The 12,424-nt window shown below is 29.9% G+C and overlaps 1 long non-coding RNA gene across 1 annotated transcript; it reads right to left on the bottom strand.

Annotated features, from left to right (window-relative positions):
• Window positions 1-6,103: 6,103 nt before the first annotated feature.
• LOC126713472 (uncharacterized) lies at window positions 6,104-11,276 on the bottom strand. Its single transcript, XR_007651353.1, has 3 exons — window positions 10,881-11,276; window positions 8,500-8,626; window positions 6,104-6,440 (listed from the first exon to the last, which is right to left on the bottom strand). It is a non-coding gene; the product is annotated as an uncharacterized LOC126713472 (long non-coding RNA).
• Window positions 11,277-12,424: the final 1,148 nt, after the last annotated feature.

Genomic DNA, 12,424 nt, shown 5'->3' on the forward strand with positions numbered 1-12,424 from the left:
TATCTATATAAGGCAATAATTTTAACGAAGTTTGGCCAATCCCAAGTCAATATTCACAAGCCACACCAACCAAAATCTACTATTAATGATATGGATTACAACTACTCTAACTAACTCACAATCCTCACACACAAAAATTCACAACCCCAAAGTCGGAAGTCCCAATACATTCAATGACTCCCTCATACTAACAAAATAAACTATTAACACAACACCGGCATCATTCAACCCCAAAAATCTACCGAATTACTCTTCGAAGAAACTTATTCCGTGTTTCTCTATGAGTTTTTTTCTCTCCAAATGTGGGAGTACCCTTGGGCATGCAAAAACTACCAAACTATTTGCAATATCCAATAATAACTATTTATAAAGCTCCAATCATATTCCTTAATGGACAAGGAATAACATATTTATTCTTGAACAAAGAATATTTTTTTCATTTCATACCAAGAAGATTCTTTGTTTCCATTTCGAGGAATTCCAATATTGAAACTAATTCTACATAGGAATTTGAGACAATTTCTAACAATCTTTGGTAGGTTTATTGTAAACAAAGAGCTCAATAGTAAATTGTAGCTATCAAGAACTTTTTGTTATGAATTTAAATGTTATATGGAAACCAACTTAAGCATGATCTCTCCCACAACATATGGATCACACCCAATTGTGAGACCTACATGTTGTGAGAGAGATGGTATATGTTAGATGCATGAGATAATTATTTTTGAAATCCTAGCACGTTAATTCTTTGCATTCTCTCTCTCTCTCTCACTTTTATTTTTATTTTTCATATTTTCTCATTCATTTTATAATGGTGTAAGCTGTATTCACCTTTTTTTTTTTTTAAATCTGGTATCATATATCCATGTTTTGTATATTCTAATAGTTTCATTAAATTTCCTGCTTCACTAACTTATCAATTTTTACTTACCGAAGAAATGCACTTTATAATTCTGGAGAAGGTGATTGGTTAGAAGCATGTCATGGGGTTTTTGTAGTGCAAACCTAATGAGAAGGGTCTTATAATTATAAAGAAATCCAAATAAGTATTTAAAGAAGGGGAAATGCAGCTAAAACTCAAATTAGAATCTGTAACAATGATGCTCCAATCAATGGATGAAAAAAAAAAAAAAATATATATATATATATATATATATATATATATATATATATATATATAACTCTCAAGTGGAGATCATGTGTGACTCCCCTTTTTTTTTTTGGTTGGGCAAGTGGAGATGAACTATGACTCTAAACATTTGCATAGAAAGATATGAACTTTCTTTGGCTTGAATTTTAGGTAAATTACTTCATTTTAGATTTGTGTATAGATGGCATTTAGTTAACTTGAACTACTTCATCTTATATTTCTGTATGGCTTACTATGCTATTTTTTATTTATTTATTTATTTTTTTTATAATTCCGTTAATTCAAAGGTAGAGAATTTTAGGGGAAAAAATCGTTATTTGAGGATCAAACTTATCTGGATTTTTTCCCTTTAATGAAAAATCTGTTAGAATATTCACATGTGAGTAATGTGAATGGTTAAGCAATGAAATCTCACATGGAATATTAATGAAAAGAATGAGTAGTTAATATAATATAGTTGAGCTCATACTCATTGGAGTTAGGCTTTTTGAGTAAAATGTGTCTCTATAGGTTATATTTTTACTCAAAGAGTCTTCACAAGATATTTATCTCCTCAACAAGTGGTATCAGAGCCGATGGTTCAAGGACAAGTGTTCATTAGTGGGTCCCACCGAGTAGAATGAGGAAGACTCTTATGTTCTCTTAACCATGGTTGAGTAAGGGTTCTACTAGTGGTGAGTCAAGGCAATTGTGTATTGGTGTTTCCCATAGTTGTGCAAGGAAGACTCCCATGTCATGTCTACCCTAAGCATGGTTGAGTAAAGGGCGTACTATTGGTGTTGATGATGCATGACACTTAGTTGGTTAAGTTGTGAAGTCCTACATAGGATATTAATGAGAAAAATGAATAGTCAATATAACATAGTTGAGCTAATTATACTCATTGAGTTTAGGCATTTTTAGTTAAATGTGTCTCTATATAATATATTAACTAATTAAGTAGTCTTCCCAAGATATTTATCTCCCTGAAAAAATCTTATGCTGATCATTTTCTTTTCTCTATTACTATTATATATATGCAATTTGCTTTCATATAGATGAAAAGAAGGCCTAATATATACCTTTGGTTATACATATACATGTATTAGTATGCATGTGAGTATGTTAAAAAGTATTCTTGAAAATAGAATCTTCAGTTAAGTTGGTGTAGAAAAAATAATGCTCAATCACATCAAGTAAGACTATTGAACCAGATAGCAATCCCTTCATAGAGTAAATCAGGTATCCAAGCATCAAATTTGCAGTTGTTTCAAGAAAAAAGTGATCTCTAAAAATTTTCTTAAAACCCTGTTGATTTTAAAAGTGCCTGCTGGAAGATATGCAGAATCTTTGTAATGGACAGTACTGTAACTATTGAATTCTCCAGACCAATAATAATTAATTTCTCACTCACAAGTACTAAAGTGTTGAAGGAAAAAAAATGATTTCTAAAAAATTTTCTTGAAACATATGCAGAATCTTTGTCATGAACTGAATTCTCCAGATGAATAATGATTAATTTCTCACTGACAAGTACCAAGTGGTGTCTGTGCATCCATGACATGAATAATGATTAATGTGAACTCAATAATTTTGTTGATACCGAATTTCCGTATCATATTATTTGGCTTCAAAAGGTATTGCATGCATGGACTGAACAGGCTGCTCAAGCTTGATGCGATATGTGTTTGATGTTAATTGTATCTCTTTTTTACATCCAGAACTGGCCGCTCAGGCTTAGTCTGACATGATAATATAGTGTTCTTTTTTCTGCTTCAATATATATTTCTTAATTAGTGTACTGTAATGTGACCTTCTTTTAGCCATACCTTAGCCTATAAGTGTATATCACATGGCTAAGTACCCTAAATAGTATGAAATATGGGGCTTTTATGTTTGGAAGGATACATGATTTTTGTCTATACTTGAGTACTCCTAATGAATAATGATGGAGGAAATTGATAAACGTAATAACAAAATAAATTTTGAGGGTAAAAGAAATGCAATACTGCATGCAGCATGCACTCAAGGTCAAGGATATATGTAGTAGAGCATTGATCAGCATGTATATAATAAATAAAAAAGTATATAATATATATATATATATATATATCATTTCAATTTATATGCTATGGAAGCATCAAAAGCTAATCATTCCTTTTCTTGAGTGCATGAAGGGTGAGCTCTGGTACGATAGGCACGCCAGGTACTTGGTATTTCCCATCACATTTTAGTATGTATTCAACGTACAACATATTTCAACTCTATTTATATTTTGTTTATCAGGTAATCATTTCCTATTATGTTAACTATTAGTTATACATTTATACTAGCCCTTGTGCCTATTATCTTTTTTTAATAATTCTACTTCAGATTAAGTCCCTTGGCACCCTTCAGTGGATGAAACTAGTTAATGCCGTGTTAGAAATTTGGAGAGAGTTTTTCGATACTACAAATTTTCAATTAAGTAGAACTACAAAGCAAGTGTAAATTGTGTAATGTATGTATATTAAAAGTATAGATATAGATGAAGGAATTCTAAAACTTGATCTTAAAGAGATCCCAAGACTAGTGATTTTGTTATCTTAAATCAACCAGTCGTGACGATGGAGAAATTGAAAAAGATATGGATTATATTATATATATATATATATATATATATCCCTCCAAACTAATTGTCCTAAGATTTATATTTAGTCCAATAGATAATGACCATTTGTTCTTTAATAAAATAATAAATGATCCATCCAATTGTCCAAATACTTGTAATTAATGCATGGACAATAACCCACTTTCTTCAAATAACATAATTGGCAGCCCATTTTTAAGCAAAATTTTACTTTTTCCCCCTTCAATTCTCAATCTCAATGCTCGGGTCATTTTCCTCCTTTATAGTGCTGCCCCACACTGCCTAATGTTTCTTTTTTTCTCAACACAACAACTCTCTTCTCAACAACTCAACAAACCCTTCACAACTCAATCTCATCAATAAAAAACATGTCCTTGCTAAAGTGAATCTAAAAGAGTGTGAGACCGTTCGAAAAAAAAAATTGTAAGTGTGAGGAAATTGCAAAGAATCTCACTATTGAGAAGATAATGGATGAATTTTATTTTATATAAGATTGTCGTCAAGCATAATTTCGATGTGAAATTTTTTTTTTCATAATATTGTTTTTGGATATTTTTTATATGTTTATTGTGAACTAGACAATTATTGTATGTTCATTAAAATTTAAAAATATGATGATATATTAAAGTTGATAATTTTGCATTCAATGTATTAATATGTTATGATTACTAGCTTGTAACCGCATGCATATGCATAGATACACTTAAAAATATACAATAAAATGTATAATATAATTCCTATATATATAATTTAAATATTATTGATAGTTATTTTTATATTTGGTTAACTCTTTAAAAAATTTTGTTAGGATATTATTATGTATAAAATGTAAATTTTCCATGTTTTTTTTTTTTAAATTATTGTGAAAAAAAAAATTATTGTGAAGCATTTTTTTTTTTTTTTTACGATTCATTTATTCTAAAATTTTTGGTTTTTGTATTTAATAACTCACTTGGATGAATATTTATGATGTGGTCCCACATTTGATTCTAAAATTAAAAACTAAAACCCTTTAAGAATAAATAATTTAGAACACATGACGCAAAATTGAAACTCTAATTTGAAATTCTAATTTGAGTTTCTATTAGTTTCACATATTATTATTATTATTATTATTATTATATATATATATAGATTATATCAATATTATACCCCCTCCCCCCAAAATAAAAATTCCTAGTTATACCCCTTGAGGGTGGATGAAGTGGGGAAAACAATTAGAAGTTTTATGTGATAGTCGAATACCTATTAAGTTAAAAGAAAATTTTTTATAACACTAATTATGCTCTATGGTGTTGAATGTTGGACCATTAAGAAGTAACATGGTCATAAAATGTGTGTAGCTAAAATAAAGATAGGTGGGAAAAAAAAAAAAAAAAAGATAGAATGTGAAATTTAGAAATTCACTTACGATGAGGGTTATCCCTATTGATGATAGAATGAGTGATCATGTGAGTTGCTTGAGATAATTTAGTTATGTGTAAATGAAAGTATGTTCGATAGGATAAAATGACACACATATGACTAATTTTAATTAGTCTATTGAGAATCCATAACTAACTTTAAAGTTTTAGGATTGAGGTGTGTTGTTGTATATATAATTGATACGAACTTCCAATAAATTGAAAACTCAACCATTATTGAAATTGTTGGTGAACATAATTACTAGGTGTGAAAAAAAATATAAAATTAGAAAACTACTCTATTTTGTCCTATAAATCATCTGTTGTTGTTTCTATCAATATTTAGGGTTATTGAAGCACCAAAGTAGCTTAAAAGCACCAAAAACAACCAAAGTGATCAACAAATTAACATCAATAATTTGACCCTATAACTAAAAGGAAAATTTTGCAATATTCACGAGAGTGGTGTGATTGGTTAAGTAGTGAGAATCTAAATTGGATACTAATGACAAGAATGAGGGGTTAATATAGCATAATTAGGCTCAAAATCATTAGATTAAGTTTTTGGGTCAAGCGTTGGTCCATATAATTATGTTATATTAACCTCTTAATTGGAGTATCCCCAAGATATTATCTCCCAAATAAAAATAAATAAATAAATAAATAAAAACTATATCTTCCAAAGGAAAAGAGGCGTAGCAAACAAATGCAATATCTATTTCTAGATATCTGTAACCTAATATCTTTTGCCATCCACGCTTTACCCTAAGCTCATCAAAGGAGTTTCTCAACCAAAAAAAGAAAGTTCATCAAAGGAAAATTAAACCCCATGAACATTGTTAAATCATATGGTAATTGCAATCTTTTAGCAAGAAAATATGGAAATTGTTTCATGTCTATGGTAAATTATGGCAATATCACAGAAATTGAATGAGTCACCATATATTTCCACACACAACTTTACACCAGCAAAGCAATTTAGCAGATCTAGGGGAAAGATCCACACAAGGAAATTCAACATATATGCATGCAGAAGTAATATACATGTAGCGGAACAAAAAAAAAGAAAAGTAATATACATGTAGAGCAATAGTTGAATTAAATGAGTTATTTGTCTAAAAAACTAGCTAGGGGCTAAGTCATACCATGTGTGTTGGCTTATCCTTTAGTAATTAAAGAGCAACTCCAAGGTTCCATCTCAACATACTGGAACTAAACGATGTTGGTATAGTTTATCTTTCACCTGCTCGAACTTCACCTTGTTGCATGTATATATTGCCTGCAGCATATGGGGAGAAATATGTACATCTGAATTTTTTATTACCATGATACGCAGAAGAAAACCATACATAATATAAAGTGAAGTAACTAGATATTTGGGCAAAATAAATCAGGGTAAAAAAAATACTTGAGATGCTTGAGAACAATACATTTCTCAGTTTCCCAGACAGAAACATCCCAAATCCCCATTCCAGTACTATTTAAACTTAAATCTAATAAACAGTAATTTTTTTATTTAAAAAAAAAAATTCAAATTTGCTGTATTATGCGGGGAAGGGACAAAACTGACATACATGAGGATAGTCCATGCATTAGCTAAAGCAGAACTAAAGCCTAGTTTTTATTCTTGAGACTAGTTTACAGCCCAAAAAAATAACTACAAATATATATTCAGCCAAAAAAAAAAACTAAAAATATATATGATTACACCAACATAATTGTGCTTAAGTTGGGCCAGTCCATCCAATTGGGTTCCCCTAACAAGTGGTAACAATCCAAAGCAAGTGGTAACATTGGCAAGAAGAACTGAAGAACCTATTAAAGAAATCCAAAGCAAGTGGTAACAATCCAATTTGAACTAGACTCTCATTATGTACTTAGTATCCCACTCAAATTATGGTCAAGTGGTTATGGCACATTTAGTTTCATCCATGTATGAACTTCTAGATTACCATTAATTATATCAGCCATTTTCGTAGGCTGTCTTTTCATTACCTTAGACTAGCCTTTTTAAAGTACTTGAAGAGTTTAGTGTGTTTTTTTAGCTATTAGTATCATTCATACTTCAATTTGGGAATGGCTTTGTAAGAAGCTTGTTACACAAATGCTTTAAAGCCCACTAATTTTCTTTTTGAAAATTCAATATTTAAAGAGGAGAATTTGAACCTAAATGTTTCTATTGAAAGCACCAAAAAATGTCAAAAAATTAAACTACAAGATTCTTAGCAAAGCTCACTAATTTTCCAACTTAGCTCAAAGAGCTCGTTTGTTCTTAAAGTGCAGCCAAGCTAATACCATGCTTTAATTTTGAGTTTTTTTTTTTTTTTTTTTTTTTGGGGTGAGTTAAGTAAACTTTGACTCTAGGTATTTATGGATTAATTGGTGAATATTTATCTTTATCACACATGCTAACAATATTTACTAGTCATTTTCATTTTATCAAAACTTACTTCACTTGGCTAAGAAAAAAAGGTCTAAATTTCAATTTACACAGCTAACGAACTAACTTCACTAAATATTGAAAAATCTTTTATAAGAGAAATAACAAGGATATATAGTAAATTGAACTACTTAAATTTTTCCATGAAAAGAATGATAAGAGTGAAGAAATATAATTCCACTATAGGCAATGGAGGTAAGTTTAACTTGCTTTTCTTCGAAAAAAAATACCCTTACTTTTCAAGGAATACAAATGAGGGAAAAGGAAGAGAACCTTCCACCTTTTCCTTTCCTTTTAAAAACTCTCAAATAAGGCAATGGTGGATTCCCAACTCCACCATCCTCTTTATTCCATTCCCTATAAATTCCATTTATGAATGTAAAAGAGACAAGACATGAATTCATGTGATGAAATATAATTGTATGACTATTTATATTAGTTTAGCTTAAGATTATCCTTCAAAGTTCAAACTTATGAATTGGAGATTTTGCATTTGGTGGAGACCATATATTGGGGTAAGCGATTCTTTTTTTTTTTTTTTTTTCCTGGTTACTTTCATGTTAAGCTTTGAAACTCTATTTACACATGATAATTATTTGCATATTCCAATATACTTAATTATGATTTCAAACACCCGTACTAAAGTAAGTACTGATTCAGCTTAAAGCCCAGGAGATAATTGACATAATTAAGACTTAGAATATTCCTTAATTGACGTAATTAAGGAATTTTCACTGCTTCCACAATAAAAATAACTACATAAAAATGAAAATAGTTAACAGGGTTGTATAAAAATATATATATATATACAGTAGCATAGGGATTAGGGGAGTAATGAAAGCAACTGTAGTTTCATTAAAGAAAAAGAAAATGGTGTACGCATCTGCAGAAACTGTACCTGCAAAAACGTTAGTTGCCTGCTTGATCACTGATAGTGTCGGTAACAATGCCAAAGCCGCAGAAACCATAATTATCGTTCACTTTTTTGGGGAAGAACTACAAACACGAGATCACAATCACTGCTTCTGCTTGGATAAGAATGAAAAGGAAAAGATAACATGCACATGAGTACAAACTTTGCTTGAAATAGGCTTTGTCCAATAACACATTATCTTGAAATTTTTCCTGTAAGGGTAAGTACATGTAAATCCTTAAGTTTGATCTTAATTTCAAATTAAAATTAAAATTTTGAATATCAAATTTATAGTTTTAAAAACATTGTATCACAACTCACTAAAATGGTAAAATGTTATTGATCACATAAACTCACTACTATTATCATTTTATTATTTATCACTTGGCCACTTGTTATCTCAAATATTGTAAAAAATTTGTGAACAAAGTCATGTACATTAAAAAAAAAAACAAAAACAAAACAAAACTGTGTAGGATTTGATTTGTTATACTTTTTACGGCTTTGAAATTTAATTCATTACTTTTGAAATAATAGGATTTAAAATTTAATGTTTCCTTAAAATCAATAGAAACTCACACATAACTTCACATGAATCATGGATTTTAACACTTATTCTCTTCATAAAAAAAAAAAAAAAAAAATTTAAAAATTAATACCATAAGTTATAAGACTCTTGATGATGTAACAAATCTTGATAGATAAATACAATCAAGTTGATGGCAATGTTGCATTCTTTAGATGTTTTTACTCTAAAATATTGCTTGATATTCACGCAAAATGAGTCTTTTAGTACCCATATAAAAACGCACTGATGAAAGAGATTAGTAGAATAATTTTAGGATCATATTCAATTTCACAATTTCCTAACTTGTACAACTATGAGTGTTAGACACTTTTTGTTCACTACTGATTGTATAAACCCACCGCTTTTCGTTGACCACTCATAATCAAACAAATTAGCAAGTTGTAAAATTTGGTATGAAAATCAGCATATCTATAGACAGAATGATTATAATAATTATCAAATTATTAGATAGATATTAATACCATTAGAACTTTGGAATTTCATTTGAAATCAATGTCAAGTTTTAGGATTTATGTAATTATTAATTCATTTTATTTAACAATGTTTTATCTTTACTGTTGATTTTGGAATCCAATAAGTACAAAGTTAACCATTTTGATTTCATGAAAAAGATGAAAACAAGGATTTATCAACTATTTGTGAAGTAAAGTTTGAATGAAAAAAAAATAAGAACTTGTTCAAATTTCTTATTCACTTGAAATGTTAAAAAATAAAAATCAACTTCGATTTATTGTTTATTCTCACAATAAAATATAACTTTCTGGACTAAACAGCACAATAGAAAGCTTCCTTGCAAATTGCTAGTGAGACAAACAACCTAGGCAACCTATTCTTATTCAAGTTAATTAGTGTTTGTTTAGTATCTCATAATCTTTAGTTGCTTATTTACATAGTGTTTTAAAATATAACTTTATTTTCTACCAAAGAAAAAATATAACTTTATTTTAATGTGTGATAAAAAGCTATAAATTAGTTTATTATCAAATCAATAATTTTTAAAAACTTAAAAAAAAAAAAAAAAAAATTGAGACACCCCACCCCCCCCCCCCCCCCCCCCCCAACCCCAAAAAAAAAAAACCCTAAAAAGCTAAATGATTTTGTTTGGACAAACACTTAATTAGGCTCCTTAATATTAGGTAAGGAACATCTATGCCTTCAATTAAAAAAATAAAAAATAAAAAGAAGAGCTTGTATGTTGCTATATAATAATATAATAAAGAAAACATATGGAATTAAAAAAAAAAAAATTAAACGAAAAGAATAATAAAATGAAAGGCTAAGAATTAAGTTGGACGTGTGAAGAACTACCAAAGTTTCTAGCAGTGACTAATATTTTATGCAGACTACGTCAATTAACTACTGCCATGCACATGGACCTAACCAGAAACGAATATCTCAGATCGCAGAAAAGCTTTGTTCAGATGGGATATGCAATTCACAGTCAAATCAACTTAACACCTTTCTAATCACAAGTAATACCGACTCTATTGTGGGACCTATCATGATATATTGACATGTGTAGTGGGTCCTCTGTAATAAATCTTTTGGCTTATCAACCTATGATCAATAAGATTATTCTAATAATCTTTTTATATAATTTATTATAACATGCATTCACTCTTTTTTGGTTTTTTTTTTTTTAGAATCATGCATTCACTCTTCGAGTCATATAATATGTCGATGCATTAATTGTAAGCACCAAAATCACCATAACTACTTGCACCAACTATGAAAAGAAAATAGCTAGGATAATGATTAGGTTTCTATATATACTGACCTAGAATGTTTGCAGTGATGAATGATGATCACGCTTCAAGACTCGCCGTTTCTTTAATCAACCAAAACCGGAATATGAAGCCTTAACACTTATAGCCACACACACTTACAGAAAAAAACACACCAAAAGCACGAAAGTGAAGAAGACTATTCAGGAGAAAGTATATATCATGGAGCTACAAATCCGGAAAAGAGATATCTGTGTTATGCTTAAGCCCCAGTTTTTGGGGCTATATCAAGAAAGACTGAGACACAGAAAAAGACATTAACATTGAGAACTGAGACTAAGAAGCAAGAGCTATCTAGCAACCCCAAATGTTGGCTTTTGTACAACAATCAGTGAAAACAATTATATCTGACAGAGCTGGCATTTCTGTTGCTCAATTCTTTGTTTGTTTATTTGATTAATTAATTAAGTTAATTATATGGATTTGATTTTATTGTTCTGACACAGTTGCGTGATCTTATTGCAGTGTTAGGTGGCCATAAGTCATGTAGATGTACGGAGGAGCTAGCTAATGCGGCTAAAAAACAGTTATATATGCATTAAATAAGGGACATAAAGTGATGGGAATCCAAACACGGCACAACAAGATCTAAGGGTACATACTTAACTTTAAGCCGCTCATGATTCTTCTTCTTTTTTTCTTTTTCTTTTTTTTCTATTTTTTTTTATTTTTTTATTCCGCTAAACCTATTGATTCAGTCTTTGTTGTACACTTAACTACTGTTTACGACAGTTGTAGTGTATTTTTCAGGGTTTGACAAATTTGTAAGGTCACGATCGCTCTCTCTTGGGAACATTAAATAATTGTTATACTGTGAGCCGTGAAAAGTGGTTGAAGCATGAATCAGATTCAGAGACCCCTTTAATTGGATCCTCTGCATGGGCCAAGAATATTGTTTGGAGGAATTTATTTCCCTTTATGGCATGAAAGCTCTACCGTGAGGGTGAAATACCATCTTTATTTTATTTTATTTTTTTTTGAGAAATGGATGTTGTACCATCTTTATACTAGCTAGGGATGAATAAAGTTATTCTACTTATCTCAATTGATACCAGAATTGTAGCATATTAATTTTTCTCATCAAATTTGATTTCATCCATTTAGTCATGAAGTAAGTGGGGAGGAACATTAGTTGATACTGTAGACTATTAATTGTGAGTGCGACTTCACCTCAAAAAAAAGGTTAGGGTGAAAACAGAAATGATGAGAATGTGAACAATGTTTGAGACATGATGAAAATTTTCATTTGGCTTGACTATCTTTCTCCGAGTTCTCAAGACATGCAACACGTACGGGAAATCATACCACAAGATTTTAAGATCTCAAGAAAGTAGTCTATAGTTAGTCGTATGAATTTCATGCCGAAAGGGATACTAGTGAGAATAAAAATTAGTGCTAATGTTTCATCCTCTCGCGTAATAATAAATTCTACTAATTAAATTCAAGGTAAAAAGAACAATACATGTCAAAGAAGAAAATATTACTTTTGGAGCATTCAATAATTTTCTCAAAGTAGTAATGAGAGTAATGCTTAGTC

Source organism: Quercus robur, chromosome 1 (genome assembly GCF_932294415.1).
Source record: "Quercus robur chromosome 1, dhQueRobu3.1, whole genome shotgun sequence".
Lineage (NCBI taxonomy): Eukaryota > Viridiplantae > Streptophyta > Magnoliopsida > Fagales > Fagaceae > Quercus > Quercus robur.